Raw genomic sequence first — 16126 nt, 5'->3', positions numbered from 1 at the left:
ATGAGCCTTCCTTCTTACCCTATAGAGCAATCAGTATTTCAACACACGGGCTGAGCAGCAATCACGTACAGCGTGGTAACCTTTGTTTCATACACAGCTATAATCTGGTTAAGAAAACAAACTACAGGTGTAAAATGTTGGCAAAGCTGACCTGCCCACATTTAGGCTGTGACATGGTTATAAACAAGCACAATAGCAAACCTGCTATACACACAAGCCCTTTAATAAAAGGATATGGCCCACAGGGAAAGAGATTCCAAGATAGGGAATGAGCCTCTAGGTGGTTAAAATGGACCACATTTCCATACTGAAGATAAGCCCAGTGTCTGATTGTGGTAAGCGTACACAAACCACAGTTTGGCTCCCTTGGGAAGAGTTACATGATCCCAACAAGATCTTTTACAAAGAACTCAAAAAACAACAACAACAACAAATACAAAACAACCCATAAGCCAAATTAAAAAGTCACTACACACACACTGGGAAAAAAAAAGTCTTCATCACGTACGACAAAGAAAAACTTGCAGAGAACGAGTCTCTTCATGAACACTTTTTTTTTTTTTAATTAAGAAAGCCTTTTTACAAAGGGGAGAGGGGTAGGTGGCTGCAGTTTTTCGTGCTCAGTTAAGTAGGAGCAGCAAACTCCCTCCCTTTGCCCCTCCCCTACAACTACGAGCTTCACACATCTGCATTGTTACCTTCACTTTTTCTCTTCTCAGGCAGCAGAAAAGACAATTTTCATCAAAAGACCAATCAGAAACACCTTCAGGCTCACAGTCTGTAAATCAGAGGAATAGCAGATTACTTCATATTCATAAACCGCGACATAACTGGAGCCAAAAGAGAAATGCCAAATTAAATACCTGTTTCACAACATTCTTGCCTGCATTCTGAGGATGCAAGCTTCATTTCAGCCATATTTCTAAATCCCCAGATTACCAAACTGTATACATTTTATCTATGCACAACAAATATGTTTTTTTTTTTCCTGAGCACTGCCAAATACACTCCCAGCTACATAAAGATGAACGCACACTCATTAGTAATTTTAGCCAATATGAAACTAACTGTGAGCACTGCCTGGGGGAGGGGGAAAAGCACAAATCACCACGGTAACACACATTTTCTAGAGGCAGAGCTGGGGCTGCTTCTGTCATTAGAAATGCAGAACAAGATACAAACATAGAGATTGAATACCTTTAAACAAACTGAGATCTTTTAATAATCCAGGTCCAAACAGGCCTTCTAGAATACTTTCAAACCCTAAAAGCAAATAAAAGAATTGTTAGCTTTCTAGATTAAGTACGTCACTACAAGAATATTCACAATAGCAGTTCTATATTTATCTGTTCCAAGAACAGAGCTCAACGTGTTTTCTCTTAGCATTACAAGACGCATGGGTCAACTGTGATGACTGAACTACTGACAAACCACGGCAGAATCTAGTGCCCACTGACTCCTGCACTTAGCTGGGTTAAAAACAGAAAACACTACAGCATTAAAATAAGCCATTTTGAAAAGAGAACGGGAAGTTGTAGGTTCTACAGTGTGCTTCACAACACCAGGTAATTGCTATTGGGAAAAATTATCTTGCTTAAACCTCAAAGCAGAAAAAAGGTACGCGTTTGCAATTAGAAATAACTCATTATAATATATCCATCTCAGAGTGGCATCCAGCTACTTTTCTGAATTTCAACAAATATCGGAATCAATGTTTTCTGCAGTTACAGGTTTGAAGAGAGAAAATTAAAAGGGAAGGGATTCAGCAATGCCATGCCCCTAAGGAACCAAATTCTAATCACTATACCACTCGTGTCAAAGATCTGCATCTAAAATACAGTCTGATTTACTTCAATGCCATGATTGATGCCACACTTAAAATAAATCTAACCAATTCTAGTTTATTCTGAAAGAGGGAAAGCCTTTACTGAAATTACCGCCATTATTTGGAAACGTTAAATCAATATTGCACTAAACTCCTGCTGGCAGTAAAATCTACAGAGCTATCAACCACCCAATACTGCGGAGAAGTCAAGTTAACAAGAGTGAAATGAAAAGTACAGAGATTATTTTAAGCGGCACAGACAAAGTCCACCTGCTTATAAAAATGTATTTCCACCACGGCCACAAAAGCCCGGATTATCACTTACTGTGTTTCCTTCCCTACTCCTGCAATACACTTGCACTGCGGGTTTAGCAACAGTTTGTATAGAACTGGGCAACTTCTCCTACTTGCCTGAACACATGAGAGGCAGAAGAAATAAAAGAATTTTAAGAGATGAAAACACAGGTTTAAATTTAGAGAAACCTGCACTGGTGAATCAGGGACAGATAAACTACCTGAAAATGTCCTTTTAAGAAACCACTTCAAGTGGTTGTGTGCTATGAAGGAAATCAATTATTACACTGAAAAAAACCAACCCCAACAATAATAAAGCAACTCAGACTATACACAGATCTAATCATTGTCTTATAGACAACAGCCTTGTCTTCAGATGAAAGGGACAAGCAGCATTACACTCCTCTGGGCGTCAGCAAGAGTTTCAGTGCACTTACATCACTACACACAAGATGCAAGACCCCACAGAACTTGTAGCTTGCGATGTGACTTCAAGAGCCAAAGCACTGCCAGAGCATAACATCATCCTTGATCTAACACCTCTAAGAGGCTGACACTAAAAATCCCATCTCAGAAAGCACCGAGCAGAGAACAAACAAAAAAAAAAATAGCGAAAGAGCAATGGTGAAATTATAGGCAAGAGTAAATAGAAACAGGGGAGATACCACTACACAAGGCGGAAAAGGAGAAGCCAAAAAACTATCCATCCCATTGAACAGCACCTTGTCAGGCAGAGAAGCAGCACTGCCTCCAAAAAAAGCCAACTCAGGCTTCAGGAAGTGGCAGCAACAGTGGGAAAGGGCGACCAACCTGACCTAGAAGAAAATCAGGAGAATCAGGGTACTGACCCAGAGGTTTATAACGCTGACCCTTTTATGAGCAGCGAGCCCTCCGATCCTGTATCTGAAATGAAACAGCTAACCAACCTCACTCCTTATCTTTCTGCTCCAAATATAACGTACATATAAATAAATAAAAATCAAGGGAGCTCAGAATTTTACTCAAACTCACCACTCTTAAAATAGTAACCGCCAGTGACTCATGCCCCACAGTTTGCCATGCACGCAATTGCACACTGAAGTCCCTGCCAAGTTTTACAGCTTGGATATTGTACAATCATAGTTTGCTAGCCCACTGTTCTCAGTGATGCTAATGCCACTCGGTTTTTATTAATATTAAATATTGGATTTAGCAGTTGCATAGCAACAGCAGAACATCTTATGTGCAATGCTTGACATTAAAAAAGGCAAATAAGGGAAGCATGAATGTATTCAAAAATTATACTAAAGACTGGTGAAACTGCCGTGAAGCCAAGCCCTATTCCCCCAAATGCAAGGTGCAAGGCAGTAAAGACATCTAAGCCCTGCGATGCAATATTCACTCATTTAGGGCTCCAAAAGAACAACTGTGTACTCTGTATGGTTCATCAGGCATAATACATTGAAAACAAAATCTTGACAAAGGAGCTGCCTACTTTTTAATAATATTTTTCTCCCCATTGTCACTACTCTTAGAAGCTTGAGAAGAACATTTCCTTTCCCACCGATTGTCCATTTGGCAGATGATACCTCCCTGTATTTCAAATGCAACAGAAATCAACATGGCTGCCTCTGCTAAATTCTTGTTTCTGTGTTTTCCTCCTCTGTACTTCAGTGCCTGAATGTTCACAGCAGCTGAGGAGCGGGGCCGGTGGGAAAGCTGCAGGAGCAACAGAGGCGAGAGGAAAAGGGGTGAGGACGCCAAGATTTTAGGGGCTTCTCCTTTCCATGCCCCTCACAATTAATGCAGCCAGGCTTTTCACCTTTATGATGTTACTGGTGACCCATTAAGAGAAAAACATCTGTTGGGTGTTTGTGTAAAAATTTAGAAAAAAAATATTTTTTTTTATAAAAATGAAACATCTACAAAGCTTAAAAAACCTCTCCATCTGAGAAGGCTTTGCACTAAGTGGAAAGTTAGCAAAATAGAATTTAAAAATTAAAAAAAAAACAAAAAAACAAAGAAAACCCTTTGTATTGAAGGAAGGGTGGAAAATGCTGTTAAATTCGCAGATTGTTACACACATTTACAGTTTGGCAGTTACTATCTCCAAAAGTAAAGCAGTTTTAGAGAATAGTGTTTCTCAAATACACCTTCTGACAAAAACACTTGGAATATGGATGTGCCATTTTTAAACTGAGAGCAACATGAACAGAAAATTTTTTTTTAAAGAAGCTGAGCATTCAGTTGCAGCATGGTCAAATTTCACTACTTTTTTTTTTTTCCCCATCTTTTCTGGCATTTTCATCCTCCCTCCTGTAACCAAATACTTTAAGCCACAAATATAAACTTTCAATGAAGTTGGCTGGCTAGCAGTTTAAGACCACAACAGCTTATCTTCCAGCTTTGAAGAGATCCAGTTGGAGCCTCACCCCGCCTTCTGCCTCACAGCTGAGAGCTCTTCCATTGATTGAGAAGCTACCAGGCTCCTGGAGATAACGCTGTCGGAGAGGCTGATGACTGAGAGGAGAGGACTTCGCTGGCTGATTTCCAGCAGCACGGAGTAGCCAAAGGCACACTGTCCCCCTTAAAAGCCAGAGATACCCAGGAGGCGTGGGTACGGTTCTGGACTGTCAGTGACACATCTGACATGAGTCTTGCTTTTCAAACAATGCTTTTTTCCCTTGAAACAGCACAGCTTACACATGTTATTTAATACTCACTACGTAATTCAGCCCTAAACATATATCCACGTATCTAGTCATAGCAGTAAGGCATGAACTACTTAACAGGAGTCAGATCTGTGGGCAGCAAAGAAAACAAAGGGCTACAGTCTGTCTTTACTATTTGCTACTACACACACTGTTAAAGACATTAGAGAAAAAAAATTATTATTTAAAAAACTAATAACAAAATGACTGTGACTACAAGCACCAAGAGGAGACAACAGGCTGCAGGAGCAGCAGAGGGACTGAGAGAACAAGGCAAAACACTTTGTAACGAAGTGTTACAAAGGTCTGAGCAAAGAGACACACATGGTTTAAGGTGAGCAGACAGGAAACCAAAAGGAAGGCATTTATGCATATTAATTTCAAGAAGTCCATAAGAATATGGTAGTACATTAAACTTCCCATAGAGCGGCATATTACACTATTTAGCAACAAAAAATCTATCAGGGTTATTTCACATTCCTGAGTTAACCGTCTGAAAACGCTCCTGAGGTGGGTGGTTCATTTTGTTTGTTTGCTTGGTTGTTGTTGTTGTTTCTTTTTTCCAATGGAAAAACAGTTATCCCTCTGAAATGTCAAAACATTGAACAGATATGTACTGAGGATTCAACCTGAGAAAAGTTTTCAAGATCCACGGAACAGCTCACTAAGGAGTTAACAGTAGAAACAGTGTCAGTCAACGTGGGCTTATGAAAAATATCTTATTTTAATGTTATGAAACTGAAAATGTGATTAGCAGTAACACGTTTGATATAATACTATCAAATAAATGAAACATTTTTGGCATGGTACCAAATATTTTGACTGTAACCAACCAAAAAATAAAAATCAGCCCAACACACATGGATTAAAATTGATTAAGTGACAGTTCCTGAAATGTTTATGTCAATGGGAAATCACTGCAGCGGGGTCCACCAGGTACTGGTTCTTGGCCCTATGGGATTCAATATTTTGGTCACTTGCTTGGAAGAAATCAGCCAGGAAATTTGCAGGAGATACAGAGATGGGAAGAGCAGTAAACAGCAGAGGGGCCAGGTCACTGGGCTGTTCACCAAAGCAAATGCAATCAAGCACCACTTTGGAAGGAGAAAGCTACAGAAAGCCACAAAAACGTCTAGGGACAAGAGAAAATAGCTTCTCAAAGACACTGTGAGATCCAGTAGCTGAAACTGGAAGCTGATCAAGCTCCGCCAGATGTAAGGCACCCTGTTTTACAGGGGCACACCAAGAGGGAAGAACACAGCACATGACCAGTGCAATGCTTTCCCTGGGCAAGGGCTCTGGCAGTGGCACTTTGGGAAGCACGGGCTGACCACCAACATCCACTCCCTTTGTACTCAGTCCCTACTTACATTCATAACACTAGGAGTCTCATTAATGAGTAGGAAGCAGCCACTACCAGTACATCAGGCTTTTATTGGATTTCTCGTGCCCAGATTTTCTGGTCAAGACTGGATATATTTATCCACAGCAATGGGATTTGAAGCAGGAATTAATTCAAAAAAAACCCTACAATCTATGCGTAACATGGGAATTCTGTCTCTTTTAGGACAAAAATCTATTAAACTTGAACGTTTCAGTCACAGGCATCTTAATAGAAAGGCAAGACCAAGCAACAAGGGAGGGGAAAAAAGTCACAGGACAGTTATTAATATACACCAAGTCTCAGGACATACATATAATTATACAAGTTGTGAACATTCCTTTATACGAGCAGGAAGATATTTCTCACCTATGATGAGAAATCTTTTTATCTGAATGGAGTCAAATTAAACTATGAGCGAGAACAACTTTATCTCTGCTTCCTGAGGAACAGATGCTGAAAATGCAGCTGTTTTAGTTTTTTAAGTTCACATTTCTACGTTTCTGTTAATGAAATTCCACTGCTCAGGAACTGGCTGTAGACATCCCCGCTCCAAAGACAACAGATGTTTTTGTAAACACAGTGGCTTTCCAGGGACCTTAAACATCAGTAACCTGGTTCTGTAAGAACAAAGACACATGCATACAGAAGAAAACAACAACCTGCTGCAGGATGTTTAGGTAGGAACTGTTTGGAAGAAGAAGGAGTGTAACCAAGACCTGTATGACAACACTTAGCTCTCCCATTCCACTAGAAGACCTTGAGAACACAAAACACAGTATGTGGTATCGCCTGCTGAGGCCCTTGGAGCTCAAAAGGAAAAGAATCACCCAGCCCTAAACTAATGTATTTTCCACTGAAAAAAAACAGTTTCTCCAGGAGGTAAGCTTCATGAAGAAGCCAACAAGGCCCGTGTTCTGTCCAACAGCTCTTTGCTGTTACTGTACCTTACCATGGTAGGAAGCTGGAAGGAAAAAAAAAAACCAAGGGACAAAAAACTACTCGGGCAGTAGAGAAGTACCACTGATAGCAAGTGCTTCTGACCTCCCATTCTGCCTGACTTCCTTCACATTCCACCACTGGACTGAAGGCTTATTAAAGAAGCTGTGGCAGGCTAGCCCTGCTCTTCTCTTCAAGCATCCCTTTCAAGCAATTCCTTTTCCTCTGAGAATCAAGTCTAAGTGCATTTCCTCTGATGGAGTCTCAAACTTGCAGTAAAGCATTTAAAAGTTAATGAGCTAAGCATGGCAGAAAGACAACTACGTATCCATCAACAGTGCCACAAAGCTCATGTATTCACAACAGAAAAGAGCCATGACAGATCTCCTAAAAGATGCACCTGAAAGAAGATGCATCTCTCTGGCTATATGGAAAGAACCGAGAGGCGGAGTAAGCAGCCCACTGGGCAGTTTTGTGATGCAAGAAACTGAAATAGGTCTTCTCATTCTGCATTAGCACTGACTGGTAGAGAGCTCACCACTCACAGCAAGAGAAAAATCATTCAAAAAAGAAAAACAGAAAAGGAAAAACCCAACAAAATAACCAGAAGGGACAAGTTATAAAGCTTGTTCAAAAGTACAAATGGCAAACACGGATCATCTCCTGACCCCTGCCCAAGGTTTTTTTGGGATTTGGTATCAAGTCAAGAATCACATTAAGGCATGCAGAATGTAAGAAAAGCTGAGGATTCCTTGCCATGGCTGTCTCAACATCACCCTCAAGCTACAGCAATCACCCTAAGTTGAATCTCCATGTGGATTTGCAGGAGTGGGCAGACTCTCCAATGTGTACGTACTGCATCACCGGTCTGGCTGGTTTATCAGGTCAGGGTGTTAGGCTCGTGGTTTCCAAGTCGCTGCAGACCAGGAGGTTTACTAAATGACTGTCTGGCTTCCCCCACAGCCACTCACCACCACGGCAGGGCCTAACTCTGAAGTGTTTCCACGCACATACTTGCATTTTATTACTCAAGGAAATAAAGCAGAGCACACAGACATCACAGAAAGATAACTACCCAGCTACCATCTCCTCTTAAAGTAAAGGCAGTTTTCTTAATGGGAGCATACAACTTAGTAAAAAGCACATACTGTTCATCTTATATTTTTTTAGATCCATCTCAATTCAAAAATTGTGCTCTCATTTCTTTAACTTCCAAGTGTGATGCAGCTTCCGCAGGGGAGAAACTCTACCAACAAGCCAGAAAGTTTAACAGATCCAAAGAGCCAAACGGCCCAAGAATGAGAGCACTCAATAGCACAAAACGTCAAAGAACAGAAGTTTGTCACAATCCCAAATATTTCCCAAACTCAAAGCAACTTTTTCATATCCAGTGAAGACAAGCTGTTAGTGCTTCACCGCCAGGCAAAGTCAGGGGGACATTGCTACCTACCAGCATTTACCCCCATACACCACGCTACCCCAGCACAGGGTAATAACAGCCTGGCAGAGGGTGGAATTGCTCTGTCCAGAAGGTACCTCCCACAGAAGAGACAGTGTTTGCAGCAGGGTCAATTCACTGCTCTGCTTCATTTCATGGCCACGGTAAGGTCCGTGCAACAAGGCCAGGTGGGCAGGCAAGGAACAGACTGCCACAAGCAGAGTATTGGTATGGTACAAAAGTGGGCCAGAGGTGCGAGTTAAACTGACTGCCATATTAGCTCTATTTCTTATTTCCCAGCAGTCCTATTTAAACAGGTTTCCTTCTCCTAGCAACTCAGTGCTGACCCACATCATTCTGTCTGCAAGGCAGCCACCCAGTGAAGCCAGAGCAGCTGAAACAATTCGGCTAGAAAACAGCCCAGAAAGGGTAAGCACAAGCTGCAGAACCCACCCAAACAGGGGCCACCAGCATCTACTAAACCAACATTTCGTTCTAGAAAACATCTGGAGTGTGTCTTTGTTTCACCTCTTTTAACACGAGATCAGTTACATCATCGTTTATTACTTGCTTAGCTCAATGCATTATATCTTTTCCTATTTTTTGATCTCAGGTTATATACATTCCTTCACCACCTCCACCTCTTTGACAAAGGCAGAGATTCAAATATATACACAAATTCACAAAGTGGGATGGAAATGGGATTCTGCTTAGAAAACTAAATACAGTTGCATCACCCATCATTTAAAATCTGATGATGATCAGGAAATAGCACAGACCTGTGAAAGTTTACTGAATGCTTCTGAATTGAGAGGTGAATATACATGGCAGCTTTTATCTTACAGGTAAGCCAAGAGCCATTTGACTCTGTTATCTGTGACTGTAAGAGTCTACCTTATGCTAAATAAACCTCTGGCGTAGGCCATTACATAATTGCCCCAATGAAGAAGAGGCCTTCTGACTCCAGCTAACTGACAGCTTCCTGACAATTCTTAAGACATGCAAGGATACACCACTTTATCAAGTCAAGTGATTGTTTTACTATAGCAGCAGTGAGAAGGATCACGATCATGGAAAGAAAGCTGAATCTTGACTACAGTGAAGAACATCTGACATCTTACGGAGGCTTCCCACAACTCTGGAAAGTATCCGTAGCCTTTTCAGACCAACGGTTCAGTCTCAACTGAGGCAGAAATGATGATCTAGGTGAAATCATGGGGCGTTCCAGGCAGCTAACAGAAACAAGGAAGGATCATTAGAGGCAGGGACAGAAGGGAAGCTATTCACCTTAAACTAAATAATAATTAAAAATGAATCCATACGCAGAGAAAAGTTTCTTAGCACCAAAAGACATAAGCTAGAGGACACAATAGAACAACTAGTTGTCAGGGCTGAAGTTACAGTTCAAAATGTACCTTAAGCAATGCATCTGCGCACCTACAAAGCAAGAAGCAAACACAAAGGGAGCTCTGCTGAGCCTGACAACCCAGGCAGCTCCACGGACTTCGCATAACACTAGCAAAAGCACAATGGTACAAACTAAGCACACTGTAACCCTTGCACAGAGCACTGAGGATACAGTTGTTACTATTGTTACTCTTGTGCCAGCAAAATTAAACAGTAGCAGAAATATTCCTCCTTGTCCTTCATTCAACACCTGGGGTTGCGCCACAGTAACAAAGAATCTGGAGCTCTGACTTTCCTTTAGATGCAGCGAAGTAAGCAGGGCTGCTGACAACTTCCTAACAAAAAAACACTAGCAGCCAAACTTCTGGTGCTGAAATAAGTCGTGGGAACTGACATTGCCAGATGCGATGGAGCACTACTAGGGGCAAGGAGATTTCTTTTAAAAAGGAAAAACTACACATATATGCAAGAAACTTGCAGTAAGGAGCGATGAAATAGTCTGACCTTTGGTGTTCAGTGGAAATTGTCCTCAAAGTGACCAATAAATCTCTCTCTCTTTTACTGAGATGTAATGTTTGCCATCATTTCATGCAGCAATTCTTACTAACCCTTCAGCTTCAGATACACATCATCAATTCCATAAGCTACTCCTGCAGACGTGCTTCATGGGAGAGGCACCTGGTTTCTGTAGGGCATTTTGCATACTACTACAAGTGGGGTTACAGTGAGTTTTTCTTCCTCCTTGACAGCAACACTGGATAGAAGAAAAGCTGTGTAACATCAGTTGTTTCTATCCACATTTTTTCCTGCATTATTTCTAGACAGGAACAATTTCCTGCTGCAGTCCAGCTATGCCAGCAGGAACAAGTGGCAAGACCAAGGACAGCTGAGATAACAACACTGCTGAAATCAAGACCTCCATTTGACTTCCTTGTTCTGGGATTGTCTTCTTCAGATGGGAGACAGATGCATGAAAAAGGTACTGGATCAGAACTGAAGATCAGCCAACTGTGTCAGCCCTAAAGGGCAACTACGTTCTGGACTGCGTTAAAAGAGGAGTGGTCAGCAGGGAGAGGGAGGTGGTGGTCCCCCTCTACTCGGCTCTTGAGAGGCCCCATCTGGAGTACTGTGTCCAGCCCTGGGGGCCCTAGCACAAGAAGGACGTGGAGCTCTTGGAACGAGTGCAGAGGAGGGCAACCAAGATGATCAGAGGGCTGGAGCACCTCTCTTATGAGGAAAGGATGAGGGAACTGGGCTTGTTCAGCTTGGAGAAGAGAAGGCTCCGGGGAGACCTCATTGTGGCCTTCCAGTATTTGAAGGGAGCATACAAACAGGAGGGTGAATGACTGTTCACATGGGTGGATAGTGATAGGACAAGGGGGAATGGTTTTAAACTAAGACAGGGGAGGTTTAGGTTAGATGTTAGGAGGAAGTTTTTCACACAGAGGGTGCTGACGTGCTGGAACAGGTTGCCCAGAGAGGTTGTGGATGCCCCATCCCTGGAGGCATTCGAGGCCAGGCTGGATGTGGCTCTGGGCAGCCTGGTCTGGTGGCTGGCAACCCTGCACACAGCAGGGGGGTTGAAACCAGATGATCATTATGGTTCTTTTCAACCCAGGCCATTCTACGATTCCATGATTCTATGATCACATTCAGAACAAAAATCTTGGTATTTGAGTTGATGCAAAAGTAACACAATAGAGAAAACATCCCTTATGATGGTCATGCAAGATATCAAAGTTATATCCAAGTATCTTTTCTGGATACTGGTGCCTACAAGTGTATTAAACAGTTTCAATTGCAATTACATGAGTCATATACGCAGCACTTTCGGCTCCTCTTATCACCTTTAAGTCTTCCCCAAGCCAAGCAGTTCTATGCAGCTTGACAAAGCTCAGTCTCCACCATGTCATTTATTCTAACACATTATCAGATTTTCATAATTCAGAAAGGCACATTATCCACAGTACTTGGCTTGAGGCAATCCCATTCTTCTCACAACTCTTGTTTTCCTTCTAGTTGAAGTTTGTTGCTTGAAAGCAACGTGTGCGAACTACAGCAGAATCTCTGACATACTCACAGTTAACCAAATTAGGAGGTTTCTATTCAAGAACATCAAACTGCTACAAAGAGACATCTGCAGATCAGCCTTCCCAAACAGCAAGCCTTGTTTCAATTTTGCAGCTGGAATCTCAATAAAAAAATGTCTTAGTCGAACAGTTACTGCCTCAGGTCTGTTCAAAGAATGAAGGCCCTGTTCAGGACGTTCTGCAGATCTTCAACTGATTCTCTGGTGGGAAGATAGCGAAGACGAACGGGGTGAACACTCAGCCTTCTAAGAAGCTGCCTACCACAAACTGTTTGTTTAAAATCTGAATTCTTTCTCCAGGTAATATACAAACAAAGCTTCTCAAGATTGGTATTCCACACCATGTTGTCCTGAATTCAATGGAGGCCGAAATATCTGTAACAACCTCCATAGGAAGAAACAACAGGAGCACTTTGCAGTTTCTGCTTCGCTACAAAAGCTTCAGCTCTTCAGGGTCACCGTCCACTTCCACTGTATCCAAAGCAGCTTTTTTTTTTGTAACTTCTGGACAATCCTTTCAGAAAAGAATCCCATAAATGGATTTCCTAATCCCTGGCTAGGAGTTGCCAGCAGGACAACTGTATAAACAGTGAAGGAATTTGATACAAACTGCTTCTGCCGCTTACACGCAAATCTGGCGCTAAGCGATTTCAAGTCCGGAGTAGCGCTCAGATACTCGAAGCTACAAAGTAACCTCACGTCTGTGACACTTTGCAACTATCTTCCCTGAAGGGCATTCTTTCCTACAGAATTATTTACATGTAATTTTATTACGTATTATTAAAGAAGAGTATCACACACACCTAATGAACAAATACAGCGTGAAGAGTGAAGAAGAAATTGCCGAAGACAGCATGTGCAAGAAACAAAGATAACAAGTTCATACACGTAGCCTACTCGCCACTACTGTCAGTTTCACACCTTCCACTCTCTGCAGGTTTTTTTTCTATGGCCAACGCTGTTAAAGTGCTCTCTGATACCAGAAACATCCCCATGCTCAAGGAATATTAGACATCTAGAACACACCGTGCTCCAGATTTTATGAAATTAAAATCATCAATAGGACTTAACGAATCTTGAGTTCCCTTGAAAACTTGAAAGTGAGCACAACAAACTTGCTTTCCCATAAAACCACTGGAGTAGCACCAGAAGGGGGAGTGAAGGAACTAACCACCGCAACTGAATGCAGCAAGACAACCAAGTGTTGCAAAACACTGCACTTCTCAAGCACATGGTCTTCAGAGAACATCTGCCAGAAGCAGCTAAGCCAAGGAGGAACTGTAGTCTTACCCAAATTTATTATCCACACACAAAGCTGGACAGTACAAGTGAAAACACAGAAACTGTAACCAATTAGTTCAACGTGTTAGCCAAAAATATTGGAAGAGCTTTAACAAAAGAAATTCAAACCACATGAAGAGAGAGGTCCCTTCTTTTAAACGGGGACAAGAACAGAAGCACGTTGGAAAACAAAGGCTGCAGAGGAACCTGCAGAATGCACAGCTACACAGTGAACGTTGCCATCAGCATCCTGTTCACTTCAGTCATTTCAGTAGTTGCTTACCATAGCGCTTCAACAAACAATTCCATTGAATGGTCACACCGAATATGAGACATTCCAAGAAGCGATCAAGTCAAAAATACATATTTTAAAAATAGCACACTAGTTTAACGCTGACTTCTTAATCATTGAGCTGATAATTACCACCAGATAATTGCTTACGTAACAGAAAACATGCAATCTCTTATTTTACAATAGCTACGCAATCACAAAACACATTTTAAAGGAAGCTGTACTATCAATTCTGCAACAAACAGCTTAGCATAGGGTTTTACTCTTCCAGATAACTGGTTCCTTACAAGTTCCATAATAACGTAACCTGCAATATGAGGATTAAAATATATATAGAAATTCAGCGGCAAAATCGTACACTTACTTGATGCAAGTATTTCTACAGATATTTGACTATTTCAAGTATTTCAAAATCTCTCCTAGGCTTGTATTCATTCATTCAGAAGTCTGAAGTGGTCTTTCATAAATATCTCGAACACAGTCTAAAGATTGTATATGTTCCTGGATTAACCTACAGTTAATCTTATTAGACAAAGAGCCAAGATTTTCAAGAATGAACGCTAGAGCTGTAACACTAAATAAAGCTGGCTCATTTAAAAAGCAACCAGGATATTTTTCCTTCTCCTGCACCCACTTTGAAGTCATCAATAAGCAGCAGTCAGACTGCAGAAAAACTGTTTCTACCAGCAGGCTTCTGAATATGCATAACGCCAATAAAGCTAATTACATATCAAAAAATAATCTATGTGCAATTAAGATACTGGCAACATTTTAATGCAAAAAATGGTTTAAATATACTAACATCCTAGTCTTGGGATATCCAGTCAAGCTACGCAAAGAGATGCGTTTGTCCCTTGCATACTCCCAAATGTGGAAGTAGGATCAGAAACTGGATCTGGAAGAAAGGGTAAACAGCATGTTAGTTAATTCACAGAGGATACTATGTTCGGAGATGTTGCAAACATTAGTGAATACATCAATGCCCTGAAGAGAAAATAAAGTTAGTTTTGAAACAAAAATCTCATGAAAAACAACTTCAAACACTCAATGGAGAGGAAACATGGGGGATACAGGAAGAAAGAGTAAAATGAAAGAAACCTAGAAGCAGCAACAGCGGACAGTCAGCTGAATATTTGCAATGAAAAACAGTTTGGAGTTGCAGAAGCATCAAACAGAGCAGGGAAATTAAAGTTCTTTCTACGGTCTTTTGAGTCGGCAACAATAGTCATTTCCTCGCACAATTGCCAGGGACTGAAAAATTCCCCTTCACTCCCAGCAAGTGGAAAGCTCTTCTCAATGGCAAATCAAGTTCTGCAGGAGGTAGGGTTTAATTTTTTTTAAGCAAAGTTAACATACGGTTAGCATAAGCCTACGCAGCAGGTTTTTCCAGTACTTCTGCTGCGCGAGGCTTTGTGCAGAAACAGGAGGAAGCTAACAAAATGAATCCATTTTTACAGGTGCAACTCAACCTTGTATTGTTCGGATTTATTCATGTGGTCCCCGAGCAAAGAAACCTAAACAGCTAGTTCAACCGCTCGCAAGAAGGGAATTAAAACCTTTTCCCCTTCACTTCTGCCTTCAAGTTACTTTTCTGAAAACAAGGACGTCCACTCGTCCACTGCAGCGGATGTCTGCGCTACCCAGCTGTAGGGTCAAGCTAAAGGCAGAGTCGGCTCTTTCCTCCTGTTGACAGCCTACAACAGCCTCCCCTCGCCCCTGCACATCCTAAGTTCAAACGCAGAAGGTTAAGTAACCGGTGCACATCTCTGAGGACTGTTGAGCCTTTGCTCTTCAGGAAGGCTTCCAGGCACGAACTATGAAACACTGATTCTACTTCATTCCCAAATAAACAGAACAGAGTAATTTTGCAGGATTTGATACCCTAGTAACGAGGTTTCAGTGAAGAACCAAGTGCTTTACACCCAGGGCAATCCACAGATCAAAAGAGGAAAGGAAGGGAAAAAAAAAAAAAAAGAAAGAAAAAGAAAAAAACACCATAAAAGAACAAAAAACCCCATTCAATAGGAGCCATATTTCTGCCTATCGTGCTGCTGCATTTTAGAACAAGCTCCAGCATGGAGACTTGCGCTTCAGTTTGCACACCATCATCACGTCCAAACAGGAGACTGAAGGCTTTCCCTCCTGCCTCCTCCTGACAACTGCTAAGCTAAGTGATTTCTGAGGTTAGTCATCCTATGACATCCTACAGCTTCTGCTTGTGGTGTGATGACAAGAACAAAGAAACCTCACTGCTCTTCCCCATCTTTGACAGACTGCTCATTCTTCTGTATTTCAATGGAGATTCCAACAACACATTCACAAGCACCCTGCAAGCCAGACCCACACGAAAGGTAATGGTACTGCAGCACCATTCTAAAGTAGTGGAGCAGGTCAGAGCAGAGAACCACACCGTCTCATGGAAGAGCTCAGTGCATTTTAGGAAGATGTAAGACTTTGGACATGACAAAAATTAATCTTTTCCTTTTCACA

General features: G+C 41.6%; 1 protein-coding gene across 4 annotated transcripts in view; it reads right to left on the bottom strand.

Moving 5' to 3' along the window:
- LOC110399328 (ligand-dependent corepressor) overlaps nt 1–15568 on the bottom strand; it is a 57964-nt gene extending 42396 nt beyond the window's left edge. For 2 of the 4 annotated variants that reach the window (XM_021397824.1, XM_021397830.1), the window contains exons 1-2: nt 1198–1262; nt 699–778 (exon numbers count right to left, since the gene is read on the bottom strand). The gene's annotated coding sequence lies outside the window, so the exon portion shown is untranslated. Of the gene's footprint in view, nt 1–698; nt 779–1197; nt 1263–14438 lie in introns of those variants that run through there. The other 2 variants (XM_021397823.1, XM_021397829.1) reach the window with 2 other exon arrangements.

This window comes from Numida meleagris, chromosome 5 (assembly GCF_002078875.1).
Source record: "Numida meleagris isolate 19003 breed g44 Domestic line chromosome 5, NumMel1.0, whole genome shotgun sequence".
Lineage (NCBI taxonomy): Eukaryota > Metazoa > Chordata > Aves > Galliformes > Numididae > Numida > Numida meleagris.
Note: the sequence above shows the minus strand (reverse complement) of the source record. Positions and strands in the feature narration are given on the sequence as shown.